A 9,317-nucleotide genomic window follows, 5' to 3' on the forward strand; every position below is an offset into this window, starting at 1 on the left:
GTACGCCTGTGAGGTCTGGGAATACATGAGTTATTCTCTCAGCCATTCCAGGTTGTGAATCTGTAGATACCATTTGAATAAAATATTAAGTGCATGGCCAGTTATGTCTTATAATCAATCTTAAATGATACTTGATATGATTAGATTTCAAAAAGTCTTTAATACACATAACCTTTTGTTTCTTGCTGAACTAATAATGCACTGGACTTCAGGTTGCCTACTTCTAATATCATCTTCCTATGACCTTTTTGAGATATTTTAAAGAAAAATCAATAATCCTATAACTGACATAGATATTAATGTAATAAATTAAAATTAACAGTGATGTCTACAGCTATGCCACCCTGAGCAAGCCCGGTCCCATCTGATCTCAGAAGCTAAGCAGGGTCGGGCCTGGTTAATACTTGGATGGGAGACCACCTAGGAAGACCAGGTGCTATAGGTGTAAAAAATTAAAAAATAAGGGATTGTAAACTGATAAGGTCCTTGCAATCTGTGAGGTCAACCAAAGGTTGCCTTGCCTAAAAATAAAATTAAAAATAAATAAAAAATAAAATTAACAGTGACTTTTATATCTTCAAGGTGATAACTACTACCACTGTTTTTAAATATTTTTTATCCAAGAATAAATCCCAAAAGCAAGAAATAAGTAAAACTGTAACTTCCCTGAAATAAAAATAAAACTGTAAAAACTGTAAAACTGCATTAAAAAAGAAATGACAAACATCAAAATATGTCAAATGACAAGCATCAAAATATGTCAAATGACTCAATAACACAAAATAGTAGACATTATGAGTATTTTCTAAACTCCAATCTGCTGAAATTATAAGAGATGTCATTCATATTAAACATTTATTCTGGTCAATTAATTCTAGAAAAAAATTGTTGGGACATTACAAAGATTTATTTTTTGTTTTTTTTTGTTGTTGTTTTGTTTTTACATGACAACCAGAGCCTTTAATACGTTAAAACATCGTGAGTCTCAAGAGGACGTCATGGCATACAGTATTCCCTAAACTTATTCTGTCAAAGAAACGCTGTACAAATAAATACTGTACAGGACTAGTGCTTAGAAGAACATTTTTTGGAGAATATTGGCTGAATAATTCTATCCAGAAATACCACTGCCCAAAAGACATTGCTTGCATTATTGAGCAAAAAAGGGTCCCATTTTCAATTATGGCTGTAAGAAAATGAGGTGCTTCTATACAAGAAAAAGAACCTTAAATCTCATTATGTGGACCAAGAATATGAAATCAACTAGCATCAAAGCAGAATATCTGATCCTATAGAGAACATGCAGCCCCTGGAGTTTAGTGAGATTACTTTTCGAGTAGAGGGTAGAAATTGCAGCAGCACGATGCTATTACCAAGATAATAAATATTGAGAATTGTCTGGAGTAAGATCCCTAAAGTGAGAAGTGGGCCCTCAAATATAGAGCAGAACATAAGAGACAAGACTATACAGTCTCTATCGGTCAGATACACAGACACAGATTTAGACTGAACTAAAATTAGTTCTTTATCTGTAGCAGTTAAGACGTGCTGGAGACATGTCAGAGCCCACTGCATACTGCTGTCATTGTTGTTTTAGTCCATCGTACATTGTTTGAGTAGGATGGTTTATATATTTTTTAATATGAAATGTGGATTCAAACATTTTTATAAATTCTTTGACTAGTATCATAAAATATAAGTTTAAACACATTCTACGAATTGCCATTATAGACTGTGTTGATTTTACTTGGTTATAATATGTAAGAATCTTGAAATTTAAATGTGCAAAACTTAATAGAGCCTCCCACAGAATTCTGTCTGTATTTCTAAACATTGCATCAATCCTATATAGGTCATTATTTCTCATTAAAAAAAAATATATGTAAGTATTTAGGTGCTTTTGACATCTCTCTCTCTCTTATAATCTATGCAATCTACTAGGATAGAAACTTCATAAGGTCATAGACCTTTGCTGTGCTTGCTAATTCCATTCCAAATAATTAGAAGAGAAATATTCAATGTTTTTGTTAATGAGTGAATTAATAAATTTTTAATCATGTGCTTAATGGCAAGTAAAGACAGAGGCACACATACACCCATGTTCACACAGCTGAGAAAATTGCTGTTTTTTTAGATCTTTATCTTCTAGATCTTCAAATATACACATGCAGTTAATAAGCCTACACTAAATACTGTCACATGCAAATGTTTGGTACTTTGGGAAAAGTGTCAATGAAATTTATAAAATAAATATCTGCTTTCAGAGAAAACACCTTTCATATTTGCTCATATTTAAACTTAGGTAATCTCAAGTAAATCTCAAGTAAACAAATTTAGGTAAGTTTCTTATAAACTCAGAAGTCAATTAACAAACATTAATTACCGAATTGATGACAATCATTATACAAAGCCGGAAACTCTTAATGTAAAGAAATTCAACATTCCCCGTGAACTTTAAAGAAGAGGTGAACTCCAGAATTATCAATTTAAATTTAGTTTTGGGGGAAAAAAATGAGATTTCAGATAGCTATTGAATTAGCGATTTTCCTTCTTGGAACTGCCTTAGAGTTCACTTAGGATTTCTATCCCCATGATATACCTGAATTCTATCTGTGACATCCTTGACAAATAAGCCACTGAATCTCTACCCAAATAGTATGAGTGAAAGGTTATTGAGTCAAGTATTACTTGAAAATCTCTACCTCTTTTACTTGGACTTGACACTTAAAGTCAATCCTGAAGGTGAATAAAATTCTATAAGAAAGCCATCCCACAGAATTATTTCTGCACGTGCTACAAATAATATACCCACATACATAAACATTTCATCCTCAAAATACTGAAATTAATTAGATGATATTTAAAAGTTATTTTTTTTACATTAGTTGTAAATTATTCTAATAAGTATAGCAAAATAATGAAGGAAAAAAACTGAATATTTTACTTCCAAGAGATTCTTGGTCTTCAAAGGAGCCTAGACAGATCATAAATCAAAAGCTTTAACTTCTATGTAAACCTTTAGCTTCCTGGGATAATTGCCAAAGAGAGTTCAGAATAGTCATATTTACTGCAGTGCAAACGTACTTCATATTTTCACATTTTAAGCATAAGTAGTCACCACTAATAACCATTATTCTCCAAAAGAAACTCATAAATATGAAGACAATTATAAATATAAATTGATAAAATAATGCATTCATCAAAGAAGTCAAAAATCTCTTAATAAAAATAAAAGCAAAGACTTCCGTGGGCTTTACAATTCTGGATACTGTTATAAAAAACATCACCAAATTATGGAATCTCATAATTTAAAAGACTGCTGGATATGATCCAATCTACCTTCAATAAAACATTTCAATCCTGCCTCTAATCTACCTGACAGATGATCACCTAGCCCTTATAAATACTCAAGGTGTGTTCTATAGTGAAAAGATGATCACAAAAAACACAAGCAAGAAGAGGCAAAGTTCATATTAAAGACATATCAAAGTTTAAAGGCAGTGAATCTCGGAGTGGTAGAACAAAAAGAGACTTTAATACTAAGTTTTTTCAGAAGTCTTGATTAAAAAATTGACTTACCAAGTATTTTTAATGTTTAAGACTGGCTTTAAATTCTCAATGTTCATTTGAATATATAAAATGAGTAAACCTATTTCAGAAAATTCAATTTTTAAAAAGGGATGCTGGTATATTATTTTAACTATTACTAGTTTACTTTCTAAAGAAATAATTTTCAAGTAAAAATAAATTTTTGAAAGTAGTGAGAAGAACATTGCACAAAATGTCAAGTCTATCAAAGAATATCTTGCAAAAATTAAGACATACTTCTAAATGTACTTACTGAGCCATGAAATCATTTGGCCACACACATACACACACACACATGCATGCATGCACACACATCACTAGTATATTCTAATAACTCTATAAAATAATAAGACCATATATAGTCATGCTTGCATAAAGACAGATAGATATATACATATACATACATATATATATACACATACATATATATATATATATAGTTCTATCATCTGCCAATACTGATAATACATTATTTTTATTTAAAAAAAACTAATGAATATTGTCAAGTACATGGAAAAATTGGAATAATTTTACACTGTTAGTGGGAATGTAAAATAGCACAGCTTCTATGAAAATAAGAATTGCAGTTTATAAAAAAATTAAAAACAGAATTACCACAATGACCCATCAATTTTACTTCTGGGTATATATCCAAAAGAACTGAAATGAGAGACTTGAAGAACCATTTGTACACTCATGTTCACTGCAGCATTATTCATGGTAGCTAAGGAGTGGAAGCAACGCATTGGCAGATGTATGGATATGCATATATATGTGTATATATATATATATATATATATATGTATATATATATATATATACACATACAAACAATAGAATATTCTTTAGGCTCAAAAATGAAGGAAATTCTGACACATGCTACAACATGAATGAACCTTGAGGGTATTATGTTAAGTAACAAGCTAGTCACTAACGGACAAATACTACATGATTCCACTTATATGAGGTACCTAGAGTAGTCAAATTCATAGAAGAAAGTAGAATAAGGTTGTTAAGGGCTGTGGGAAGGAGGAAATGGGCAGTAACTGTTTAATATGTAGTTTAGTTCTGCAAGATGAAAAGAGTTCTGGAGATGGACGATGGTGATGGTTTCATGACAGTATTAATGTACTTAATCACTGATCTGCATACTTTAAATTGGTTTAAATTTTAAATTTTATGTAATGCATATTTTACCACAATTTTTAAAAAGAAAGGAAATGAGCACATTTGTGGAAATTAAATTTGGGGTTCCACAGAAGGCACATATTTCCTCTGCTGCAACTCGATGTAGAAAGAGACATTTATTTTGTACTGCCAGTTAGTGCTTCCCACAAGCTGTGCAGCATGTAACACATCCATGTGAGGCAGCGTACACAATACATAGATCTATATATGAGCACTTTAAGTTTATTGTTTTATTAGCTGGAAAACTGCTGACTCATAATGCTGTCTCTATTAGAATATATTTATGCTGAGTTCTTTTTAATTTCACTCCGTAAGTTAATCATCTGCCAGAACTCTTCTCTGTGGAATATTTTCCCTACTTTTATGAATCTATACATTCATGTATATCCTATGTACTTGTCAATGTGACTAGTACTTTCTTCGATCTAAAAATATATTTCTTTTTTTTAAATTTTATTTTATTAGTTTCAAGTATATAGTACATTGGTTAGACATTTATGTAGTTTAGAAAACGATCCCCCTAATTGCTCCTTCTCTCTTCTGGCCCTCCACCTGGCTAATATATTAATACTAACTGCATTCTCTATGCCGTGCTCCCCATCCTTGTGACTATCTATCAACTACTAATTGTACTTCTTTAACCCTTCACCCCTTTCTCCCAGCCCCCTAACCCCTCTCCTCTCTATCCATCACCAAACTGTTTTCTATATTTGTGAGATTGTTTTTCATTAGTTTGTCCTCTTTCTTCTTTAGATTCCACATATAAGTGAAATCATACAGTATATTTCTAATTCAAATAAGATGAAAATATCTCATTGATAGAATTAATATATTTAAGAGAATTAAAAAAGATCAAAAATTGTAAAAGCAGTTGGGAGACACACCTCTGTAACTTTTAATAATCCTTTGTTTTATGCCATAATCATGCTACATTAATGAAATAACCTCTAGCATTTCTGAATGATAATTTATATTAAAATGATATATTGTTCATTCCTGTTGGGAAAAAATGGCAAGGAAACAAAATACATTTTATTATCAGATAAAAAGAAAATTTAAACTAATTTTATCACTTTTATTACCAGTACTGTGAATAATATCATTTATATCATAAAAAAACAATAATAAGGAATCAAATGAATGTGTCTTTTTCTGTATGGTCCTATTTTCCGATTTGGTTTTCTAAATCAGTCACAGCTTGAGCAATAAAAGATAATTAAATATTTAATCCTAGAAGCCACAAGGCATTAAAGTGACTGTTGGATTTTAAGCCATTTTGGAATAACCTCAATAATATCATTAATAAAATATATAAATTAGCCTTAATTATGGAAAAAAATGCATACAGTTTTTATCTGCTAAGCGAGAGAATGATTCCAAATCCTGTATGACCACTCTACAAAATGCAGCACATTTTTCATAAAAAATTTTTGAACTGCTTCCAAGTACAAAATATATATGCAAATCCTTCTCACTTAATAAAAATTTTATTAGAAGCTCCTGGAGGTGGCTTATTCTCCTTTCAATCATACATTCTTTGTTATCCCATAGCCATTGCTTCCCCTATTATATAACTGCATATAATAGGTACTTATAAGTGCCATTAATTTATTTTAACTTGTAGAAAACAAATCTTTAGCTATTTAAGCTAGTACTCTGTCAAGAGTAAAAACAGTTAAATAGCTGGAATAATAATAAAATAACTGTATGTTTTGCATATAAATCAGTAACTCTCAACTTACTTGGGAGTACTGGACTCTCAATAATCTGATAAAAACTATAATTTTCTCTTGAGAATTTATGTATACCTACATAAGTCACACATACACACACATCATTTCAGGGGATTTTGAGAAACCCTGAAACTCAAAAATTGTCTCAAGGTTATCAACTCCTGATGTTTAGAGTTATTTATTTTCCTATTTACATGGGCATAAAGTTCTACATCCAATTTATCTAATAAGTAGCAGAACATAAAGTATATGTTGAATGGAAGAGATATAAGAAAGAATAACCTTATTTATTTATATCCCTGAACAATTTGGAGAAGTGTTTGACTTACTTATTCTATTATGTAAAAGTACTAAATTTAGCCTATCAAACTAGAATCAAGTATAAGAAATTTGTGGCTACATGCCCTCTGCTAATTTAATTTATGAAATACTTAGTTTAATCCAACTCCAATAAGACCGAAATGAACAAAACAAATCTGGCCACTGATATCATGATCTTTGAACTAAAGCAGAGAGATATTAATTAGCAAGTAAGCAACTGAATAAATTAGTAAGTTATTTATTTATTTTTTTAATTACAAATTCTATAAATAAAAGATAATGATATGAGAGAGAATGACTGGTGGAGTTTATATTAGATCAAATGATTAGAAAGGGGGGTTTATAGAAGATGCTGATATTTGAACTAAGATCTGATGGATGAAAAAGCCAGCTGTGATATGATATAATAAAAAATACATGTTTTGGTCTTTGTCCCCAGCTCCTGGCCAGAGCTACTAAAACTTTTGTAATTTTTTAAACAATGAAGATTCTGGGAGAGTCTTTTGTTCTAACATTTGGTCTTTAACACCATTCTTGACACAGACTCAGAAATTCCAAGGAATTTCTGATAATAGGATAATAGGAGCATATTTTGTTCAAAGAGGTGGCTCTAGTTGGGCTTCTGGATAGCTTCAGGATGGGGGTGGTCACCAGAGAGACAAAGCCATGATTATAAACTTGGAACTTTCAACCCCACCCTTCTTCCTTTCAGGAGGAGAGAGGGATTGAAGATTGCATTAATAATACATTATGTCTACCTGATGAAGATCTCATAAAAATCCCTGAACTCTGGGGTTTAGAGAGCTTCCTGATTGGTGATCATATCTATATACTCCAATTCTACTGCGACGTGAGCTCTTATGCTCAGAACTGTTCTAGACCTCACTTTACGTATCTCTTCATCTGGCTGTTCATTTGTATCCTTTAAAATACTTTCTATAATAAATCAACAATAGAAAATAAACTGTTTTCCTGGGTTCTATGAGTCACTCTAGCAAATTATCAAACCCGAGGAACAACTCATAGGAACCCTGATTTAGAGCCAGTCAGAAGTACATGTGCCAACCTGGACTTTTGGGAGGCATCTGAAGTGGAGATGATCTTGTGAGATTGAGTCCTCAACCTGTGGAGTCTGCACTCACTCCAGGCAGAGAGTGTCAGAAAGAAATGAATTGAATTACAGTGAACCCATCTGACGTCAGAGAGTTGGTCAGTGTGGGAAAATGCCCACAGATCTGGTGTTACAAGTGCTGTGAGTGTGAGAGTAAAGGAAAACACAGGAGTTTTTTCCAAACACCAGCCATGCACAGATATTGCAAAAAGTGTCCAGGCAGAGAGAATAGCATGTACAAGCCTTGAGATGAGTATAAGACTAGTTTCCATTACAGAAAGAAAGCCAATGTGACCACACATGGTTACCACAAGTACAGGGGCAAAGTGAGGCCAGAGAAAGAGGCAGAGTCAAATCATAATGTATCATTATAAAGAGTTTGATGCTTGAGAATCTGAATAAGGTAATAATAAAAGAATTAGCCTGTTAGCAGTGGGATCTGAGGTTAAAAAGTCCCTGTGTTATGAGTTTTCATAATGAACCATGTGCAAACTCTAAATACTAATATGTAAAAAAGGAACTAATCAGAAGAGTAAGGAAAATGGACTGGACCACAGAGAGAACTAAAGACACTGAAATCTAAGCCATATTACAAATGAAGGAAAAGTCATGAGTAACATGTCTCTAAATCTACCCTGAGTCCTGCAAATTTTTTTTTCTGATTCTCATTATCATGCATCTGTATGAGGACAAACATTTGCTTCCTTGATTTAAAATGAATAAATATGTAAGGGAGGACAGAGGACACAAGGATAGAAGGACAGAGGGCACAGGTAGGAAGGAGTATCCCAACAGTTAGAGAGCAGAGCTAATGAAGAGACCAAAAAGGTTGAGAATAAACTGCCGGAGAGAAAAAAAAAAAAAACACCTACAAAATGGTTTTGCCATGACAGCCAAAATATATGTATTATTGAAATAGAGACCTAAATTATTAAACACTTAAGCTCCTGTCAGAAAAAAAAATGCTGGAAGTAAAGTGTTTAGAAGATGAGATTAAAAAATAAATAACCTGAGAGAAAATACTAAAGAAGAGAGATTTATACCACAGCCTGAAATGAACAGCTTCAACATTCACCAAGTTCCATTGAACTGTGAATTAACAACATACAGTGAAAGAATTCATAAGCATTCTAGTGTGTGAGCTGGGGAGATGGTGGGGAGAGAACCTACTTTTATTTATCACATACTTGAGACCAGATATTTTGCATTGCAACCTTGTTAAGAACACAGGTCTTGAGTCTGATATATGTGAGTCAGCTGTGTGACCTTGGGCAATTTACTCTTCCTTTATGCTTCCTTTTCCTCAATGTAATATGGGGTTTCAGTTCCTTTCTCATAGGATTTTGGTGAAGTTTAAACGTCTTTGACATGGTACC

At 32.3% G+C, this 9,317-nt stretch overlaps 1 pseudogene; it reads left to right on the top strand.

Moving 5' to 3' along the window:
• Window positions 1-326: 326 nt before the first annotated feature.
• Window positions 327-445, top strand: LOC120609648 (uncharacterized; annotated as a pseudogene).
• The last annotated feature ends 8,872 nt before the right edge of the window (window positions 446-9,317 follow it).

The sequence above is a fragment of the Pteropus medius genome, unplaced genomic scaffold, assembly GCF_902729225.1.
Source record: "Pteropus medius unplaced genomic scaffold, Ma_sr-lr_union100, whole genome shotgun sequence".
Classification (NCBI taxonomy): domain Eukaryota; kingdom Metazoa; phylum Chordata; class Mammalia; order Chiroptera; family Pteropodidae; genus Pteropus; species Pteropus medius.